Here is a 23,025-nt window from a genome sequence, read left to right on the forward strand (position 1 = left end):
CAGCCAAAGATGTGCCCCTGTTAGGGTTTGTTCAATAATTTTCTTCACTCATTTTTCAAAGTTTGTCTTTCTAAAGCTTGAATTACTTTTCTAATTAATATGAGGTGGGGAAAAGGTGATGGATCGACAGTTCTAGGGTTTTCATTCATTCACTTGCCCATGAATGGAGAGTTCACAGGTAGTGAAAAGTGGGTAATTATTAATTTCAGCCCTGCTTCTCTAAAGATAACTGGGATGGAATTTCTACTCTAGTGGCAGGAATGTTTCATACAGTGTGTGTTGATTAATAATTAGAGGTCTCTAACTATGGCTTAACAATTAACTGGTTCTTTATTGAGACCAAGTATTTAGAGCTATTCTGCTTCAGCTTGATCTCCCCACGCAAATCACATAGGATCTCAGCTAGTGTGTCCTCTAAACTTTCCCTCCCTGCAACATATCCTTTTCTTTCCATGTTCTATAAAGATTGCCATAACTCTCCTTTCAACAGAGCAGTAGTGTTTGTATGTGATACTTCTTGTATTATTTACCAGCTCGGCAGGGCCGGCCCTACTATACGGCAGAGTGAGGCAGCCACCTCAAGCAGCTGATTTGGGGTATCATGAAAAGGCAGCAAGTTAATGTTATTTAATTTATTAATTGTTGTATTTGCACAGTCAGAGACAGGGAGAGTTGTTTATGAGATTTTGTGCCTCAGAAGTCAAAATAACTTGGCTGAGCTTAGATACTATGACCCTTGACTTGAAGAGGGAGGTGCAATTTGCTGCTGTGAGTCAAGCTGTAAAAATGCCTTGGGACGACCCTGCTGCTGTGGTCAGAAAGTATGTGTAGACAAAACATGACATCTATTACCAGACCGCTGTATACAGTTCAGCTGCTTAATCATTCTACTACGTAAGTCTTCCATTTCTTGTTGGAGTGATCACCCTACATGAAACTTGCTTCTGCATTATCACACTATCTTTATGTACTCACATCTTCTATATTATATGAATGGCCCATAGCAGCTCTCTCCCAAGAGCATAGGGTGAGGAACATTCAGACTCCAAAATGATTGTATGCAACTTTATCCCCTTGTTTAAAAACTAAGAATTTCAGACTTCATTTTTTCAGAAGTAGAGGGATAGATTTGAGAAGCCAACATTCAAGATTCAGAAAATAGATTTGAAAGGTCACACGTGCATTTGGTTTCATCCTTTGTGGGAGCTGAGCTAATTTAAAATGTGTGTGTGTGTGTGTGCGCGTGCTATCCTTAATAATCCTGTAAAGTAGGCTTGGTCTCCTACACCCAAATTCAACACATGATACATTTCAGTACACTTTACTACTGGGTTTTGTGGGAAGAAATCAGGCAGGAGGCATGACTCAGTTATGACTATGGATAATTTTGCAACAGAACAGCAAAGTCAAATGACAGCCTCACAGAAGTACGGCAAACCATTTTTTTTAATGACAAAGAGAGCAAGCGAAACAGACAATGGAAACAGGAAAATGGTGCCTCTGTTCCAGAATCTACTTCTAAAGCAGGAATAGGAACATTGTCATTGAACTCTGGTTCCTATCAGCCCCAGCCAGCATGGCCAATGTTCAGGGATGACATGAGCTATAGCCCAGCAATGTATGTAAAAGAACAGGTTCCCAATAAATGGCCTAAAGTAATAGTTTTTATGGTAAGGCTGGCACTAGTGGCAAGAGGAAAAGTCATCGGTCTGAGCCTGGTAGATTGAAGGAGCAACTCAAAGGAGGCTAATTGCCTGGGCGATTAGTTTAGGAAATATATTCTTAAGACCATGTGTAATGTCACTACGGTCAATACAATGTATATTTCACTGTGCTTTCATAGGGAATCTGTAATATCTGTGCATTCTTACCACGACTTCACATCTCCCTGTGTCAGAGGCAATATTCTTCTGAATATCAGTTGCTGGAAATCACAAGAAGGGAGAGTGCTTTTGTGCTCAGGTCCTACCTTGCATCTGGTTGATCACTGTGATAACAGGATGCTGGACTAGATGGGCCTATGATTTGATCCAGCAGTGGTTTTCTTATAATAATTTTACAATTCTGATGCAGGCCATCAACAAAATTCTCCTTTCTTCCAAGTATCTTGTACTGTATTCTGGAGCTGAGTGTTATGGGAACTATTTAACCAAGAACTATTTACAGATCTGCTGAACTACAGCCTGTTTCTCCAGCACAGCATATACAGCCTAATGCCTAGTGTATCCTTCAAATATTGCCTTCTGGCAAGTCATGCTCCACTCTCTAAGTTCCAGTGCAGGTTGGTACAAGCTCCCCTAACTCTTTCACAGAAGTCATATTTCAAACCAAATCTAATTCTAGCTGCCATTGCCTCAGGAGCTGCCTCATGGAGAACAATTTCTTGTCAGGAAGTAGTAAACTCCTCTACTAGTAATTGTAGAATTGTATGGTTGGAAGGCAGCTCAGGGGTTATTTTCTGCAACCCTTGTAGGATTCCTTATAACTGAGCCACCTTCAAAAGATACTGAACCAAGTTATTTTTTAAAGTTCTCCAACAAAGGAAATTGTGCAGTTTTTCTAGTCAGTGCCTGCCATTGCCTTATTTCCTCTGTGAGGAAGGTTTTTAATGTTCAGCTTAAATTTACATTCCTGCAACTTAAATCCATTGCCTCTTGATGTACAGTCACTATGGTGTCTATCATAATTATAGCAGCCATATCAATATTTGAAGGCTAGTGTCATGTTCCATCATTAATTATTTGTCTAAATCTTTATTCCAGTATGGGATTCAAAGTAATCATAGTTTTTCAATTGAGCTGTAACCAGTAACAGTTAACTACTACTGCAATTCCTATGCCTTGGGTAAAAAAAATCTCCTAAATTGTTAGCAGTTAATACATAATAAATGTATACCTTTATGTCTGTGGCTATGACATACTGCAGCCACAAGTTCATCCTGTGATTCACTGCCTAAGAATATAGGAAAAGCCTGCTGGTTTAGGCCCGTGATCCATCTCGTCCAGCATCCTGTTCTCACAATGGCCAACCAGATGTTTATGGGAAGCACACAAGCAGGACCTGAGTGCAGTCCTGCAACTTGGCCACAGATCCTACTCATCTGCTACTAACTTTATCCCTTCAGTTTGAGTTTCAGCATTTGGTTATGTGTAGCAATATAACTTTTAACTGAATTACATTTTCTTGTTTGCAGGTCAAGTTTACAATTTATCATTATTATCTTAATTGTAGTTCTTGTTAGAATGTATGAGGTTCAACTCCAACTTGTGGGTTGAGGCTGCATGGGGTTAAAAAGGGTAGCTAGAGAGGAGACTTCTTGGCCCAACGTCCTATAGTTCTATCCTTCAAACTGTATGCACTTCACCCAGTTTTGTTTCATCAGCAAATGTTTATAAATATGTACCATAATCCTTTATCCAAATAATTAATCAAAGAGGAATGAAACTCATGCATCAAAGTCCCATTTTACAACCTTAATCGTAATCCAGATTGTTTTTGTAGAGGCAAGTCTAGGAAGAAGAACCACAGCTGAAGTATTACTGCTGATTAATATAGCCTAGATTCTTATATTTAGGGTTAATTTTTCAAACCTATCACTTTTCTAGGTTCTAAGGACCAAACATTAACTACACAAGGCCTTTTAATGATACCCAGGAGAACAAAGGAGATTTCCCAAAGTTTCATCCACAGCAGGAGATGGGAGAGTTGTAAGAAAACATTGAAAAGGTGCTGAAATGCCAAACACAGCCATATGGTCCTCAAGATGTACTGCAAAGGGAAGCCACAGATGGAAACATTCCCTTGCATCAGCATGAATGAATTCAAATGTATCAGAAACTTGAAACATAGTCCAGAAAACTGCATCAACCATCCTAAAAGGTGATGAAAAATGCTACTACAAAAAAATCTTATTCACTAGGAAAAATGGTTTGGAAGAAGACTAGACACCATTGCACATACAATCGTTATATAAATAGAGTTAACAGAATGCTTAACAATTACTGTATATAGCAATGTAGGCTGTAAACCTATTAAAATCATGAGGTCTGATCTAACAGTAACTGACCAGGAATGAGACCTTGGGATTGTGGAGGAAAAATTGAAGATTGAGAAAAGGCACATAAGAGGTGACATGATAAAAGTGTATAGAATTGTGAATGGCATGGACAGAGAACAGGTTTTTGTCCTCTCTTATAACACTAGAACTCAGGGACATCCAGTTGAAGCTGAATGTTGGAAGATTCAAGACAGACAAAAGTACTTCTTCACACAGCACATAGTTAAACTATGAAATTTGCTCCCACAAGAGGCAATGATGGCCATCAACTTGGATGGCTTTAAAAGAGATTTAGATAAATTCATGGAGGATAAGACTATCAAGGGCCACTAGCCATAGTGGCTACACTCAGCCTCCACAGTTGGAGGCAGTATGCTTCTAAACACAAGTTACTAGATAAACTGCAGCTTTCCATTGGCATCTGGTTGGCCACTGTGAGAACGGGATGCTAGACTAGATGGGCCACTGGCCTGATCCAGCAGGCTCTTCTTATATTCTTATGACAAGTTACTCTGGCCAACATGTCCATTGATTTCAGTTCTTATGACAAGTTACTCTGGCCAACATGTCCATTGATTTCAGTTGTCTACTCTGAGTTTGGCTTAGCTAGATACAACCCAATGTCCTTATGACCTTACAACAACCCAGTTACTAAGGCAGGTTATCAGTATTATTATTAAGGTGGTGTAAATGAGGGGTCAGGCTGAGAGATACTGATTTGTGTTAGTTTACAACTGGGGTGAATTTTAAACTGTGGCTTTATGTAAAATTAAATCCTAGTAATTTAAATTTAACTTACTTCCAAGTAAGTAAAACGTGCTTATAATTGCAATCATATAAAGTTTTAAAAGATTTTAAATATTCCTGTGCAAATAATTTATATAAATAACATGCTTTGCACAAATAATCTAATATTTGTGAAATCACATTTATTGCTTTCACATCTGTTTAACTATGCTAAATAGTTAATTACAATTTAACTTCTGCATGAAGTCATTGGGAGCGGGTATTAGGAGATTTGGGATGAGGTGTCATCAGTGCACTGATGATGCCGAGATGTTTATCTGCAACATCTGAATGAGGAGAAGCTGCACAAGTCCTGGAGCAGTGCCTGAACTTGGCGGTTGGCTGGATTAGGGCAAATGGAGCCTGAATCCTGGCAAGAGAGAAGTGTTGTAGGTAAATGGTTCCCGGGTCTGGATAACTGGCCAATTATCTGCTTTGGATGGAGTCGTACTCCCTCTGAAATAGCAGGTTCATAGTCTAGGGCAGCCTTTCCCAACCAGTGTGCCTCCAGATGTTGTTGGACCACAACTCCCATCAGCCTCAGCAAGCATTGCCAATGGCCAGGAAAGATGGGAATTGCGGTCCAACAACATCTCGAGGCACACTGGTTGGGAAAGGCTGGTCTAGGGGGTGCTGTTCGATGCATTTTTGTCACTAGAGACACAGGTAACTTCAGTGGCTAGGAATGCTTTTTAACAGCTTTGGCTGGTAAGACAGCTACAACTGTTTGTGGACCAGGGTAGCCTGACTACTGTTGCCCATGTGCTGGTAATCTCCAGGTTGAATTACTACAATGCGCTCTATGTGGGGCTGCCCCTGGGGTTGCCTCAGAAGCTGAAGATAGTGCAAAATATGGCAGCTCTAGTGCTCACTGGGGCAGATTATTGCCATAACGTTATGCACCACTGAAATAATTGCGCTGGCTGCCAATTAACTACCAGGCTAAATTTAAGTGCTGGTTCTGGTGTATACAGGTTGGGATCAGGATACTCCTTATATACTCAACCAAACGCTGCACTCTGCAGGAGAGGGCTCCTGCAGATATCATCTCATCAGAGGTCTATTTCATATGATGTAGAAATCAGGCCTTTAGTATGGTGGCACTTAACCTTTGGAATTCCGTCCTGTTACAAATAGTATCAGACAGGTGCTTTTCAGCACCTACTGAAAATATTCTGTTTCCAACAAGCCTTTTAAGTGGATATTTTCATTCCAGTCTATCCATATTGGAGTTGAAATTGTTTTTAAATATTTTATTGGTGATGTTTTCATTGTTAAATTGATTTGGGATATTTTATGGGAAGCGATTAATAAATGAAATAAATAAATAATATGCTGTTTTAAAACAGGTAGCCATATTGGTCTGTTGCAGCAAAAAGAAAAACCTGCTGGATCAGGCCAGGGGCCCATTTCATCCAGCAGTCCTGTGACACCTTTAAGATTCACACTTTCATTACAGTATAAGCTTTCGTGGACAAGAGCAGTTGCAGTTCAAGATCAGTTGTAGTCCCTGTTCAAGGAAGGGCGTAGTTGTGGCATACAAGCCTAAGGTGATAATTGGTGCTCCTTGCCACATAAGGCACCTGAGCCTCCAGTGACTGAGATAATTCTACACTTGTTCCTTAGAGGGAGTGCAACACTATCCAGAACCAGTGAACTTCCCAACTCCTGGACCTGGAAACCACATACAAAGTCTCTGTCTTACCACAATTCAATCTCAGGGCTTGTCCAAACTGACCTGGATAATTCATGTTTTCCATATTTGCTTTGTCATCTGATAGTCCCCACTTTGCCTGTTTGTTTGCTCTTTCCCGATGTAAAAAATACGCTTTTTTTGCGCCTGCACACGCAGCGGGAAGACCCATACATTCTTTTTGCTTTTTCCAAGCTCCACCTTTAACACCACCCCCTATCAGCCAATTGGTCCACAAAATATGACGCATGCTCCTCTCCCCCTGTGCACCGAAGCACAATAACGCACATGCGCTTGAACGTAAGAGCACGAAAGTTTGAATTCTCTGATGGTTTGGTAGTAGTGGCTGTAATGGAGTTCCTTGCCGCTCGCCACTCTGGAGCAAGGCCGGCTGGGGGGGTGTCTCCAGGAGTCCCTGACCGTCCAAGGGGATTGTGGGCAGTGCAAGGGATCAGCACTTGTAATCGCCAGGCGAATCCCCTGTAACCCCTGGGCTCATTAACTGCAGGATGTTGTGCGGCTCAGTGGCAGGAATGCTCTGGGCTCAGGCAGGGAATGCAGGCAAACAGACCCGCACGCTGCTATGTCAATCTGCGCTGAAGCGCCCAGCACAGGCTTTGCGGTGTTCCCTCTGATAAAAGAAACATGCAAACCACTTATATGCCAATAATTCCTGTATTTTTGTTTGCTTGTATTTGCGATATTTCGCAAAACTGACTGTATGCTTTTCTGCCTTTATGCATACTAAAGTTTCTGGAGATACAGACAGCTGGCAATTCCACTTATTTCTCCAGAAAAGCAAGTAATGACTTGTCATGTCTAGGAAGGTAGAGCACCAGTCGCTATGGTTCCGGGTGGCTGAGACGCTCTAGCAAACCACTTGTATGCTTATGCCAATAATTCCTGTGTTATTCTTCGCTTGTTTTGTGATATTTCGCAAAACCAACTGTATATATACAAGACACAAGGCTGGTTGCCGCTCTCCCACTTGCCATCAACGGCAGAGGGTAAATGCTGAGCTTTTCTAGAGTGCAGTGCTCAGTGGCGGCACCCAGCTCCCCATTCTCGCTCTCACTCTGCCTGCCTTTCACTCTCCATAGGCGGTGGCATCGGCAGCATCAGGGAAGAGCCACCAAGAGAGGCTTCCCAGCAGCTTCCCAACCACTCCGGGCAAAACTTGATGCTCCGTTGCCTTCACCCCCCCTCCTTCTCCCTTTCCTTCCTGTGACCCTTTGCAAAGAGCCAGGTTCTCACTTTTCTCTGCTGTGTGTGCCTGTGCATGTCTGTCTGTCTCCTAGCGAGGAGGAAAGAGCAAAGCAAGCTCCCTGCACCAACCTGCCCACTTGAGTGAGACCAGCCAGGAAAAGGGGGGCTTTACAAACAACCACAATTACAGATCTCACCCAGAGCGGCCACCCAGTTCGCAGACTGGCTAAAAATTAATAGCTGTTGCTGCTTCTGCGCAAATGCACATTTTTGCTTCTGCGCAGTAGAAGTTGCAGAGTGCCCCCAACACCACACCATAGCTCTGATTGTTTCAGTTTTCCCGGGCTTTCCCCAGACATTCGCGCACATGCGCAAAAGTGGAAATACATGATTGGTTGGGAACGAGGGAAAGGGTATGGGGAACCACCCAAGAACCGCCCATGAAACGCCCACAGCTCTAAAGTCCGCGGTATTGCATCCGAGCGCCTGAAGGTACAGCAGATGATTCCCGATTTAAAAAAGCAAATCATATTTTTTGCAGTAATGCAAATGCAGATTTAACCGCGAGAAAATGCGGGAAAATGGGTGATGTCGTATGGACCACCGAAAATTAATGAATACACAAAGCGATCATATAGCACGTTATACAGTCGTTTGGATGAGTCTTCACTCTATGTACACACCATACATTTAAAGCACATGGTTTCTCTCCTAATGACTGGTCACAGTGGCTTCATATAGATATTAAACAGCATTGGGGATAAAATAGTGCCCTGTGGCAACCCACAAAACCACTGCCAGAGGGCGGACACAAAATCCCCCAATGCTCTTCTCTGAACCTGGCCTTGTAGGTAGGAGTGGAACAATGGGAGCTAATGGGAATTCAGTGACATCTGGAGGGGCACAGCTTCCCCCTTCCTGGTCTAGGGGTTGGTTGCCCAAACCAAAGTCCTTTTATGTTTCAGGTATATAAAAACAACTGCTATTAAATTGGGCACCTTTTGGGAGAAATGATGGGATATAAATTGAATTGTTAATGATAATAATTGATGTATTATTACAAGGGCAACACCATTAACACACCTTGGTTTTTGACAGTCATGATTGAGCTACTCATTCTGCTGCTGTTGTTTCTTGGTAACCTGCCAATCTTGTCCTGCTTTCCTTAATACAGGCTGCTGCAACATATTTCCCCTCTATATTCTGGACTAATAGCTGCTGCTGGATTTAATTCCTTAAAACTACCATTCTCACCCTACCAATCAGGCTTACTCATGTGGACCATGTGTCTTATACACATACCCTGTGAAATCTCAGACTCAAATAGCAATGGCACTTCTGCTGTGGTGCCAACCTGCAAGACGACAAACTCAGCTATGCACTCTCACTCTCGCTCTCTCCCTCCTGGCCCGCTGTTAATTACTTTTTCTTTGTGAACATTTCTTTCAATAAATGTGGGGGGGGGGAGAAAAAAAATAAAACCAAGCAATCTCATCTCTATACATAAGAAACGTTGCTGAAAACAAGAACTTGGATGAGAAACTTTACAGTTAAAGAACTAAGCCGCAGGTGCTGCAAAAATAGTCATTTTTAGATAAAAATAGTCATCACTACTAGGAGCAAACTGGAAGGAAAAGGGGAAATAACTCCAAAAGGAACTACTAACTAGGACAGAAGGTTGGTTCTAGCATTTTGGTGCAATGGCTGCCATGTCATCTGCACAAGGAATCCTGCTCATTCATCTGGAATAACAATGACCAGCATGGATGAATGAAAAACTTTTAACTTAGAACTTCCTCGATGCAAAATTTGTTGTTGTTATGAGCCTTCAAGTCGATTACGACTTATGGCGACCCTATGAATCAGTGACCTCCAAGAGCACCTGTCATGAACCACCCTGTTCAGAGCTTGTAAGTTCAGGTCTGTGGCTTCTTTTATGGAATCAATCCATTTCTTGTTTGGCCTTCCTCTTTTGCTACTCCCTTCTGTTTTTCCCAGCATTATTGTCTTCTCTAGTGAATCATGGCTTCTCATTATGTGTCCAAGGTATGATAACCTCAGTTTCATCATTTTAGCTTCTAGTGATAGTTCTGGTTTAATTTGTTCAAACACTCAATTGTTTGTCTTTTTCGCAGTCCATTGTATACACAAAGCTCTCCTCCAATATCACATTTCAAATGAGTTGATTTTTCCCTTATCCTCTTTTTTCACTGTCCAACTTTCACATCCATACATAGAGATCGGGAATACCATGGTCTGAATGATCCTGACTTTGGTGTTCAGTGATACATCTTTGCATTGGAGGACCTTTTCTAGTTCTCTCATAGCTGCCCTCCCCAGTCCTAGCCTTCTTCTGATTTCTTGACTATTGTCTCCAGTTTGGTTAATGACTGTGCCGGTATTGATAATCCTTGACAAGTTCAATGTCCTCATTGTCAACTGTAAAGTTACATAAATCTTCTGTTGTCATTACTTTAGTTTTTTTGATGTTCAGCTGTAGTCCTGCTTTTGTGCTTTCCTCTTTAACTTTCATCAGCATTCGTTTCAAATCATTACTGGTTTCTGCTAAGAGTATGGTATCGTCTGCATATCTTATTGATATTTCTCCCTCCAATTTTCACACCTCCTTCATCTTGGTCCAATCCCACTTTCTGTATGATATGTACAGATTAAACAAATAGGGTGATAAAATACACCCCTGTCTCACACCCTTTTTTATTGGGAACCAATCGGTTTCTCCATATTCTGTCCTTACAGTAGCCTCTTGTCCAGAACATAGGTTGCACATCAGGACAATCAGATGCTGTGGCACCCCCATTTCTTTTAAAGCATTCCATAGTTTTTCATGATCTACACAGTTAAAGGCTTTGCTGTAGCCTATAAAGCACAGGGTGATTTTCTCCTGAAATTCCTTGGTCCGTTCCATTATCCAACATATGTTTGCAATATGATCTCTGGTACCTCTTCCCTTTCTATATCCAGCTAGGACGTCTGGCATTTCTCGCTCTATATATGGTAAGAGCCTTCATTGTAGAATCTTGAGCATTACTTTACTTGCATGGGATATTAAGGCAATAGTTCAATAATTACTGCATTCCCTGGGATCCCCTTTCTTTGGAATTGGGATATATATTGAACACTTCCAGTCTGTGGGCCATTGTTTAGTTTTCCATATTTCTTGACAAATGTTTGTCAAAATGAGGACAGATTCAGTCTCAGTAACTTGTAGCAACTCTATTGGTATGCCATCTGTTCCTGGTGATTTGTTTCTTCCAAGTATTTTAAGAGCAGCTTTTACCTCACATTCTAAAATGTCTGGTTCTTCATCATAGGGTTCCTCCATGAATGAATCTGTCATCATGGCATCTCTTTTATAGAGTTCTTCAGTGTATTGCTTCTATCTTTCTTTTATTTCATCTCAGTCAGTCAGTGTGTTCCTCTGTTAATTATTCAACATCCCTACTCATGGTTTAAATTTCCCTTTTCATTTCTCTAATCTTTTGGAATAGGACTCCTGTTCTTCCCTTTTTGTTGTCCTCTTCTATTTCTATACGATAACTATTGTAATAGTTCTCTTTTTCCCTAAGTACTGGTCGCTGTATTGTTGCATTTAGGGTTCTGACCGTGTTTCTATCTCCTTTTGCTGTTGCTTTCCTTCTCTCTTGAACCATTTTAAGAGTTACTTCAGTCATCCATTGAGGTCTTTCTCTCTTTTTAATTAGAGGTATTGTCTTTTTGCATTCTTCCCTTATAATCTGACTTCACTCCATAGTTGTTCTGGTTCTCTGTCAACTAAGTGTAAAGCCTCAAATCTGTTCCTTATTTGATCTTTATATTCTCCTGGAATGTTATTTAAATTGTGTTTTGGCATTATGATTGCTTTGTTGTTGTTCTTTAGCTTTACTCTGATTTTTGATGCAACCAGTTCATGATCTGTACCACAGTATGCTCCTGGTCTTGTTTTTGCAGAAAGTATGGAACTTCTCCATCTTCTGTTGCCAATTATATAATCAATTTGATTCCTATATTGACCATCTGGTGATGTCCACGTGTACAGTCATCTTTTCGGTTGCTCAAAAAATGTGTTCGCAAGAAACAAATTATTGGCTTCACAGAATTCAATAAGTCTTTCTCCTGCTTTGTTTCTGTCTCCTAAGCCCCATTTCCCCACAATTCCTAATTCTTATCTGTTCCCTACTTTTGCATTCCAACCCCTCATGATTATCATCATATCTTGTTTTGGTGTGTGATCAATTTCCTCCTGTACTTCTGCATAAAATCTCTCCAATTCCTCTTCTTCTGCATTTGTCGTTGGAGTGTAGACTTGGATGATGGTTATGTTAACAGGTTTCCCGTTTAATCTCATTGCTATAACTCGCTCAGACCTTGCGTTGTAGCTCCTAATTGCTTTTGCTATATCACTTCTCACTATTAAAGCAACCCCGTTTCTTCTTAATTTCTCATTTCCTGCATAAAATATTTTGTAGTTGCCTGATTGAACATGCCCCATTCCCGTCCATTTTAATTCACTCATGGCAAGTATTGTAATGTTGATATGTTCCATTTCTTGCTTGACAATTTCTAACTTTCCCCGGTTCATGCTTCTCACATTCCATGTTCCGATTGTGTGCGTCGTACAACTCCAGACTCTCCTTTCGCATCTGTGCAAATCAGCCTCTGGGCTTCCTTTCGGCTTTGACCCAGCTGCGTCATTAGTCACAGCGCTACTCGTACTTGTCCTTTGTTCTTCCCCAGTAGCTCGTTGAGTGCCTTCTGACCTGGGGGTCTCATCTTCCAGCACTATCTTGTGTTGCATTTTGGATGCTCTGTTCATAGGGTTTTCGTGGTGAGAGGTATTGAGAGGTGGTTTACCATTGCCTTCCTCTGAGTTTGGATGCATCTTAGTCTGGTGTCTCAGCTTTGACCATTCCACCTTGGGTGCCCCTACTAGGAGTCTAGCCTCTTAGTCTAGACTGCTGATGGCATTGCTCTAGCTTCTTCAACACTCTCAGACCCCCTCACCATGTTAAGGTGTGCATCCTAAAGGGTGTGAAGCAAAGAGCACCAGAGAAATTCCCGCACAAAAGGTTGGTACAGATATGACCTACTTTAAAAAAAGGGAGACAAGGGTTCATATATCAAAATGTCCCAGACTTCTCCATATTGCTAGAACTGAACTTGTGGATTCAATCCAACAGGGACATAACAGGCCTAGAATGATAACTAACCGAAAAGTATGATGACACACATGGTGCACAAAAATCTTTAGTACTTGTGAAGCTGTGGCTGCAAAGGGAATGCTTTGGCTACACAAGTAAAAACAATGCAAGAGAAACTAAAACTGCAAAGGACATTGAGTGAAGGAAGATCTGTAAAATTATAGGGACAGGTAGAAAAGCAACGCTCTCTGAAACTGAAAAAACATGGACATGTTTTTTCTGTAAAACATGGACATATTTTTTCTGTAAAACTCAAGCAATGAAGCTCAGTCTAATTCTAAGAAAAGGACTTTAGAATATGTAGACATCAGTCTCATTAGACCCTACTGTCATCTATCTTCTATATGGGATGCCCAGAGTTGTTCCCAGAGTGCAGTATGTGAATATTTCCTCATTAAGAATTTGGATGAACTCACAGCCTCATTTATTATAAATGTGTAACCTACTCATCAGAGAGCAATAGCTTTTGGTTACTGCAGACCTGAGACAGGGCCAAACCAACAGCCTCCGCACTATTCCGACTTCCTCAAAGCCATCTACTTTTGTTATTCAATTTTCAAATGGTTAAGCTATTAATATTTAGGAACTGAATCCTGAGCATGCACAAAAACATTTTTGCTGTTCATTTATTTGGATTAAAATTGTGGTAGTTCCATGCTATAGCTCTATGACAGAATAAATAGGGTATACATGATAAAGAGTGCTACTTTTCAAAAGCCAAATTAACGTAGGCTCTGGCATTAATTAACATAAAAGCATTTCCTTTTTCCCTCTTATCTCATACAGAGGAACAACAGAATTGCTTTAAAAATCTGACCATAGTCAGGGAGCTGATATGCCAGCCTGCTGTTAGCCCATCAGTATTAAAACACTGTTTTCTTGTGCTCCAGTTTGTCTGTCATCTCTGTCGCCTTTTATTTATGTAGTAAGATCTTTAGCAGAGACTGATAGTTGTATTCAGAGAGGGCAGTGGCCATGACTACAAAACTCAGTGATTACCATTATAAATTTAATTGATGGAGTTGCTCTCCATGCAGCAAGCATTGGGATTCTTAAACTACCTGGTAGACCAAGGGTTTCCAGTACAGAGGGCATGACTTCAAGGAGATGTGAACTTCAGTTTCTCATCTTAGAAATGGACTGAACGCTTCATAGGGAAGGGAGGGACTTTTTGCACCTAGACCATTCCAGACCAGTTTTTCCATAGAACTTAATCAGGATAGAAGGCAAACACCTTGATCCAGCAAAAGAGATCCATGTGTGTTGTTGATGCAGATGCATTCATGGATGCATATCCCAGCATTCATCTGAGCTTTACTGAACTCACATGAGTAAGCAAGTGCCAATACTTTAGCCAACAGAAGTAGTGACATCAGGGCAACAGAAGGCAAAGTGTTGGCTCATGGGCCTTCTCACCTACCAAGGATGTTGGGAGCAAATGTAAGATAATTTACTTCCCTAGAGTCACAGGTGCCTGTGGCTTTCATTCTCCTTTTTCTCATAGGCCTGATTATATCACTCCTACCCATCCCGAGTGATGCTACTTGTGCAGAGCTTGGAAAAGTTACTTTTTTGAACTACAACTCCCATCAGCCCCAGCCAGCATGGCCAAGTAACTTGTGTTATCTTTGTTTTATCTTAGCTCAGCTTCTTGGGCAGGTTTCTCATGCTGTTTGCCCCAAACTTAAGAGGGCGCTCTCATTAGAATCTTTACCTCTTTAATCTTATTAATCATGTGTGTGACATTAAGGTGTAATGCTTCCATCACCATTAAAACACCACATTCTCAGATTTCTCTCTCTCTTCATTTCTGATGAGTAGACAGTACCCAGATGGTACAATCTTGTTTTCCATGTGCTGTTGTGACTGCCTTTGCAAATGTAGGGACTAGACTAATTAATGGAGAATGTGAATACCAACAGATGTTAGCTAAGGGCCACTTCACACACTACTATTTTTCTACATTAAGATAATCTCTGTGTAGGAAAAAAAGAAATTTTATAAGGCAGGATCACTGTATGGTCCCACTACTCTGGTGGCTACTGCTTCAATGCTATTGCCAGTGTAACAAAGTAATGATCCTATGTGTACCTAGCAACAAAGTCAGAAGCACAATAGCTGCAGAAATATGTGCCAATATAAAAACACTGAAAGACATTCATATGTTACTCTTGATCGTTTGCTGCATCTCATAAATCATGAGGTTGCTTACTGCCACTGCCCCATATTGGCAGCTTAGAGAAGGTACCAATCAATGAAGAGTGATGGTTCAGGATATCATTCAACCCAGTATTCAAATCCCCCACACACAGTTCACAGCCACGCAGCCGAGCAAGGACATAGCCCCTTTTCCAGTGGAGGCCACCATGGTGCAATGGGTAGGCAAATAGCAACTGAGACTTATAGTCACAAACACTACGGCTGTCTATAGACAGGGGTTTGAATCTCCTGGCAGCACAAACACACACAACCTACCAATAAGGGCAGATTAGAGAAGGAAGAGCTGCCATTCTAATTACTGCATAGCTCTACAGTCCAGCCAATAAGAATCATACATGGAGAAACCATTACTTTTCTAGGATAATTATTTGATTGCCACTGTGGGTATAATGCTCTATCACAGAGAGTTGAAACACTCTACACAACAGAGATATATTGGTGTCCATTTTGTGGGATGGGGACAAGCTTTCTGCAAGTGAGAGTGTCACGTGGACAAGAAAGAAGAAAAACAATAGGAAGCTCTCAGGAAGAAAATAAACACCAGGATCTTCCTGGTAGCTCAGTGGGAAAGCATACTGCAGTAGGAGTATGAGATATGGATTCAAGTCCTGCTACAGCAGTGGTGGAGAGCCTGTGGCCCTCCAACATGACCAGTAGCCATAGATTATTGAGGGGAGGGGGATTAAGCCCCAGCAACCTCTGGAGTGTCACAAGTTCTCCACCCCAGTGCTACAGGGAGATGCTGAAATCATCACTACAAGTCACTCTGCCAACAATATTTAGATGCAAGAGAAGGGGCAGCAGGACTCTCACTTCACAGATCAACTCCTGAACAACTAGCCATATTCATGACGAGCCACTGTAGTCTTCAATGGCCTAGAACTTGACTTGCTGCCTCCCCTTCCCTCATCCATGGCAACTAGGAAGCACAGGGTGCAGCCGCTATGAAAACTCAGTGTGCAGCAGTTGTGAAGACCGAGTGTGTGGCAGTTGTGAAAAAGGCAAATTCCATGCTAGGGATCATTAGGAAAGGTATTGAAAATAAAACTGCAGTGCATAGTTAAACTGTGGAATTTGCTCCCACAAGAGGCAATGATGACCACCAATTTGAATGGCTTTAAATTAAGATTAGACAAATTCATGGAGGATAAGGCTATGCTGTTTTTCTTCTCATTATAAAAACTTTTTTGGGGAAAGGAGGAGGCTAAAGCTATACATGACTGTTAGCCATGATGGCTGTGGTCTGTCATCATAGTCAGAGGCAGTATGCTTCTAAAACCCAGTTGTGGAAAGCAGCAAGTCTCTTGCACTCAGGCTTCCCTAGGCATCTGGAACAGGATGCTCGACTAGATGGGCCACTGGCCTGATCCAGCAGGCTCTTGTTATGTTTTTATGTTCACAGTCATACAGAGCAGAACTCACTGTGGGCTACCTAGCCCTTTTACATGGTTTCACATGGAAGATGGCTAGCTAGATGGCAGAGGTCCTTTCCCCCCCCTAAGCATCATAAGAACTGCAGTACAATTCAACTCACAGCGTTTACTGAACAAAATCAGGGATGGAGTGAGTTCTACAGCAACACAGTATTTCTGTTCTTGAAGAGCCCCTATGCCTGTGATAGCTGAATGTCAGAGAGCAGGATAACAGGTGTACTGTTCACCCTTACTACATCCCCATGATGAGCACTGCTATACTTACAATATAGTTGCCTGTCATGCATTCTGGAAAAGCAGAGGAACACGGGAGGAAAAGATGACAATCCCATGGCAGGACAGCTGACTTCCTACACATCATTGGTGGTGTGGTTGTAGGGCATGTGGATGGTCTGCATGGGACTTGGGAACATAAATGCCCCTGTGAGTGATGAAGTTTGCTTAGTTGTGTATAAAGAGGTGAGAAAGACATGTAGATTGTTATGAGTTAAGGGAACAGATAGTACATGTATTTCATTGAATCATGACTCTCTGAGAAAGGGAGATGCCCACAAGGTGATATTCTATTATGCATGCCCTAAACCAGTTTTCCATTCTACCACTGGTAGTTCCCAAGGAAATCTATGTTTGGGGACTCACCTGTTGGGGAAGAAAATATGTCACTATAAGGTGTAAACACTCCACTGACAATTCTGCTCTATGTGCCTTAGCTCATATACGGCAAGGAAAATGGAGTGATGAGTGCCTGGCCAGCACTACAGGTAAGTGAAGTGGAGTGAAAAATGCTCACCAGCAAATTTGGTTGTGCTCCCTGTGGCCTTCATCAACACATGACAGAAGCTTAACTGTATTTGGTGCTTTGTTACCAACAGGACTTCCTTTCCACAACCTGCATACTTAATCCTTGAACACTGTATGGAAGACACTGCTTTCATGTGAAGAGTGTGGGAGGAATATTTAACCATATATTTAAGCACGTTGCAGGGGAAGATATTGAAAGTCACTGTCTTCATGGCTGTTGAGTGTCTTGTCCACTTTGGAGTGCTCAGGATAGATTTTGTCTGGTAGAGGTTAGAGAATCTGGTACTCCCACTTGGAATGTAGTTCCCCCCCCCGGCTTACCTGTGTGGGCTGCTTTGTCCTTGCATTCCCAGTTGCAGCAGTGGGGTCCTGGTAGGGGATTTGCATTTGGATTCCTGAGGTGAAATACCTGTACGTGTTCTGAGAAGAAGATAATGGTTAGTAATATGTTCTTTTTTTCCTTTTTTTCTTTCATATAGGAACTGCAACGACCTGGGAGACCAGGGTTCAAATCCCCACACAGCCATGAAGCTCACTGGGTGACCTTGGGCCAGTCACTGCCTCTCAGCCTCAGAGGAAGGCAATGGTAAACCATTTCTGAATACCGCTTACCATGAAAACCCTATTCATAGGGTTGCCATAAGTCGGAATCAACTTGAAGGCAGTCCATTTCCATTTTTTCACAACATAAATAAATAACAAGTAATTAATGTCCTATTATCCCTTTTCCCCACAACCCCCGTTTCCCCTTATAACTAATTGTTTTCCTATTTTGTCTAACAGATATCCCATATGAGTGTTTCCAGCTTCACGAGAACCACAGTGATCTGAATGGAAACGGAAACGGTCCCGATCCTGTATCTGAAGTAGATGCCAAAATGAAGGGCCATCAGTCCACTTCAAAAGAGACTTTGTTTTTCTTTTTCCCCTCCGCCAGTTTTTTTTTCTGTGTTCTCTAATAGTGCTATTTCCCAATGTTTCCAGTGCCATTTTTGCAATGTTAAGCCGTCCAATGTCTTCCACTGCCTGGCAATCACCTGTTTGGCTGCTGTCAGCATGAATCCTATCAAACTTTTGTATTGCAAATCTGAGTTTTATCCCATGAAAATGTTCAATAAAGCTAATTCTGGACTGAAATAACACTGTTTTGTCAGTTTCTGTATTTCTTCCCACACCTCATACCAAAAGCTCTTAATTGGTTAGTAAAATGTTATTTTCACTTTGTTGTGAACTTTGGCTCATCATTGTTAGTGCAAGTGCCCTTTCACCATGATACCCATTGCTAATTTCCCACTTGTATGCACAATGGAAATGAGGAGAGAGTGATGTAACCCCATGGTGCACATGCTGATACATAAAACCAGAGTTCTCTGGATGGGTTGTACATATCCTTTGTAGTATATACTGTGATTGGCTCTAAAGTTAGTTGGAATCCTATCCTCTGCTCCAGCTGTGGGAATGGAGAAGGGGAGTAGTAATCTTGGGTTATTTATTTAAATTGGATTTTTAAAATATTACACCACTTCTTTTTCAGGCATAACATTATGCCATCACATAATGGTGCATAAGCTAGCCTGAGTGTAGAAGCACACCCTGAGCAAGCATAGGATCCCTCTCTTCTGCTCCACCCACTTTCCCTCCTTCATAAGCTTTGCTCTGCAGGCAAAAGGTTTCCACCTGCAGTGGCATGTTCATGGTGCAAGAATATTGCTACACAATTGTAGTTTTTTGTCAGCAAATCATTGTCCTCTACTGGTGTAAAGTGCTACAAAAGTGGGTTTTGTTGGGTATTGTGTTTATGTGCATCATAAATAATCATGCTGTTGCATGCAACAGTATTCCCACTAGTGAACTCAACAGCCTGAAAAACATTTAAACTATATCTTATGTATTTCTACAAACTCCTATGCTTAGAGTGAGAAAGACATTACTTTCATGTGGGGACAAAGGAATCTGACGTGTTGCTCAATATTGTCTATGCTACAGTACTGTATCCATCTTGCTCAGTATTGTCTATACTGACTGGCAGTGGCTGTCCAGAGTTTCCGATAGGGAGCTTTTCCCTGCCCTACCTGGAGATGCTGGGGATTGAACCTGGGACATTCTGTCTGCAAAGCAGAAGTTGTACCACTGAGCAACAGTCCTTCCCCACAGGAAAATAATAGTATGACAAACTGGTTTTAGATTATAGCATCTTGCACCCTGATACTTAGGTTGCCACTAAGCCAAAGCTTGCTGAAAGTGTGGTCTGAACAAAAGTTAAGGGAAATAATGCTTCACAAATAGTGTTGAGATTTTTAGGATGTGATGGCTAAAGTATTGTGATGACCACTGGTTGTGAACAAATGAAATTAATTTGTGGGGTAAGATGAATGGACATAGTATACTTGCACTTGCAAAAAAGCTTTCAACAAGGCACCTCACCAAAGACTCCTGAGTAAGCTTAGCAGTCAATAAAAGGAGAGATCTTCTTGTGGATCAGGAAAATTGGTTAAGTAGCAGGAAGCAGAGAGTAGGAATAAATGGACAGTTCTCCCAATGGAGGGATGGAGAAAATTGAGTCCCCCAAGGATCAGTATTGAGACCTGTGCTTTTTAACTTGTTCATTAATGATCTAGAGGTAGGGGTGAGCAGTGAGATGGCCAAGTTTTCTGATTATACTAGATTGTTCAGTATTATTAAAACAAAGGGATCATCCACTAATGGTTGAAAAATGCACTTTGGCAGAGGTGGACACATGGCAAACTAAAGGCCTCTATCATTTATGTGATTTCTATAAGAATAATGTGTTATTGATACAGGAGAAAATGATGAGGAGACTGGGTCTGCACAGTTGGCTGATATGAGTGCTGCTCCGCTCTATCTTACCCAAACCATCTATGGTGGTGGTTGCAACTAGGGTCTTAACTATGAATGGGCGCTCTTAGGCTATAATGGGGCAACAAGGAGCCTAGTGTCTGCTGTTAATGAATGCTTAAGGAATTTAGGGCATGCTCCTAATACCTTTCTTAAGACATTGTGGGAGCACGATTTGGGCATCTCAACGGAGCAGGAGGATTGGAATTATCTGTGGTAAAAGCAGGCCTATACATCCATATCTGCAGGTGTCAGGGAGCAATCTTTAAAACTTCTCCATAAATGGTACCTGTCCTGCCCAAACTGTTAAAAGTCAGACACGGACATGAAGGTGTTCTTTTCTTTAATAGGTTTAATGGAAAATTAAACCTATTCAGTTCAGAGAAACTCTGAAAATTCAGTTCAGAGCGCTTCATGAATCAGCTTACAAGTTTACCAGGTATAACTAGGCACTACACTGCACTAACACATTGTTGCAGCAATTAGACACCCTCCCTTACCAGTCTTAACTAAGGATGAGTGGGCTCCCTATTTGCATGAGAAAAGTGTCACAGTCAGGAATGCATGTGCATGCGAACACTCCTCCTCAGTGGAACGGTGGGAACTCTTTGAGCCTGTTGGTGCCACAGCCTAGGGGTCCAAGGCGAGGGTGACTGGACCATTTCAGCGATGTCCTGCTCCTCAGGAAGAGGGCTGCATGGTGGCACTGGTGGGGTGAATGAAGAAGGGGGGGTGAAGGGAAGGAGGAGAGGCAATTTCCTGATTGAGCAGCGCCTTATTAGTGATAACTGGATCTACGGGGTGAAGCTGTCACTGTCAGTGGCACGGAAGCCTTGAAGCTCAACTATGTCTGAATACACGTCACTAGGGCCTCCTCCCAAGTCCAAGTCTGTCTCCTCCTCCTCATCACTCCAAGACCTTTCCACGGGGCTCATGACAATACTGTGCCCTGAGAAGACTCTCTCTCATGAATCCCCAGATTTCCCTGTTTTGTTGGTGGGGATGTGGGATGGTGAGAATGTATGAGTACATGTGGTGGCTTGCCCTTGAGTGCGAGATTTTTGGGTAAAGGACAGTGGATCCATCCCTCACCACAATTGGCCGTTCTTGGTTTGTTGCAGGATTTGGATTTGGCATGTAAGGAGCTTTTGAACCATCTCTTTTCTGTGGCAAGGACTGTGATTGCTCGGAGTTGGAAAGAGTTCAGAACAGTCACCTTGGTTCACTGGTTCCAAAGGGTTTGACAGGTTGCACTGTTGGAGAAACCCAGAAGGTGAAAGAACTGAGAGGACAAAAGAAAAAAGATACTTTTACAGTGGTTTGGTGGAGGTTTATTGACTTTGCAAATGAGAAAGAAACTGACTGTTCTCCTCCAAGACTGTATGCTCACCTCTGGATTTCCTGAAGGTTGATATATGTTGTACCTAGACTGGTTCCTTGGTCTTTGTGTTTACCACTTAGATTGGGACAGATATGTTAGCTTTAATGTTATTGAGCTACGATCAGCCCAGATCCTTATGAATATATATATATATATATACACACTTACCTAGACTTATATTTTCATTTATCCTCTTCTGGAAGGTACATTCTTGTGGTTTAATGATGGAGTCTGTTGCTTCATGATATTGTACATGTTTGTATTAATGTCAAACCTATTTGCAGGGTGGGGGGGATCTTTATTTATTTATTTATTTAAAATATTTCTATCCCGCCCTTCTACCCTATAATAGGGCACTCAGGGTGGCTTCCTTGTTATTCTCTTTGTATTTTCTTTTGAAAATTGAATAAAAAATTAATTAACAAAAAACAAAACAAAAGGGGATTCAGAAGAGCTCCAAAAGGACCTCTCCAAATTGAGACTTCCGGGAAGGGTGACTTAGCCTGTGCCTGCTTTTGAGACGGGCTCCTGCCTCAAAAGAAGCTTATTCAGATATATCAGTCAGTTTTTTCTTTTTTTTTTGACTGATTAAACTTCTCCCGGGTAGGGAGAAACGAAGAGATTAACCTCAAAGCCTATTTTTGTTGGGACGACCAGATCTCATTAATTTATGGGACGAGGTCCAGCCGACGAAGGTGGGACGGATTTTCAACAGCAAGCTCTATCTGGAAAAGCGAACGTTCATCTTATCTTCTAAGAGAGAACGCACTAACAGGCAAGCACCCTTCTTTCTATATTTTTCTTTTACTTGACTTAAATTGTTGCTGTTTAAAAGAGATTTGCCAGATTGATCGGTTTTTGACATCTCACTGGGGAGCCGTAACTTCTCTCTGCTACGCACTAATTAATAGCTTATCTCTGTTTTTGTTGCAAAAAGCTGTCCTGGATTTGCATTCTAAAGATATACACAGAAGAGGGATTTCTATTCCAGATTTTTATTTTGAAAAATATTATACTGTTTTGAGACTACTCTCTTTTTGGTCTATTTTATTTTGACGAATCTGTTTCTTGACGATTGCCATTAATTGTTTCGATCCTGGGAACTGCATTTTGTTTACTTAACTATTGGAGAGATAAGGCTGTCTGCTCTGTTTATATTGTGATGTCACCAAGTTTGGAGTATTAACCCAATTGTTGCTGAAATAAGAAGTGGTTTTTCTATATTTTTCTTTTAAAATGGCAATTAAGAAAGTGGCTGAAAATCTGGAAATAACTATGTTTCAGAAAATAATGGATGAGATTGAGATAATGAAAATTGAATTGAGTAAAATGAAGCAGGAGATTAAAGATATAAGGGTCCCTGTGAGAGAGGT

At 41.6% G+C, this 23,025-nt stretch overlaps 1 long non-coding RNA gene across 1 annotated transcript in view; it reads left to right on the forward strand.

Annotated features, from left to right (window-relative positions):
- LOC133387590 (uncharacterized) overlaps positions 1-18,514 on the forward strand; it is a 77,998-nt gene extending 59,484 nt beyond the window's left edge. The window contains exons 2-4 of the long non-coding RNA XR_009763519.1: positions 3,606-3,879; positions 17,895-18,001; positions 18,199-18,514. This is a non-coding gene — a long non-coding RNA (uncharacterized LOC133387590). The remainder of the gene's footprint in view (positions 1-3,605; positions 3,880-17,894; positions 18,002-18,198) is intronic.
- The last annotated feature ends 4,511 nt before the right edge of the window (positions 18,515-23,025 follow it).

This window comes from Rhineura floridana, chromosome 6 (assembly GCF_030035675.1).
Source record: "Rhineura floridana isolate rRhiFlo1 chromosome 6, rRhiFlo1.hap2, whole genome shotgun sequence".
Lineage (NCBI taxonomy): Eukaryota > Metazoa > Chordata > Lepidosauria > Squamata > Rhineuridae > Rhineura > Rhineura floridana.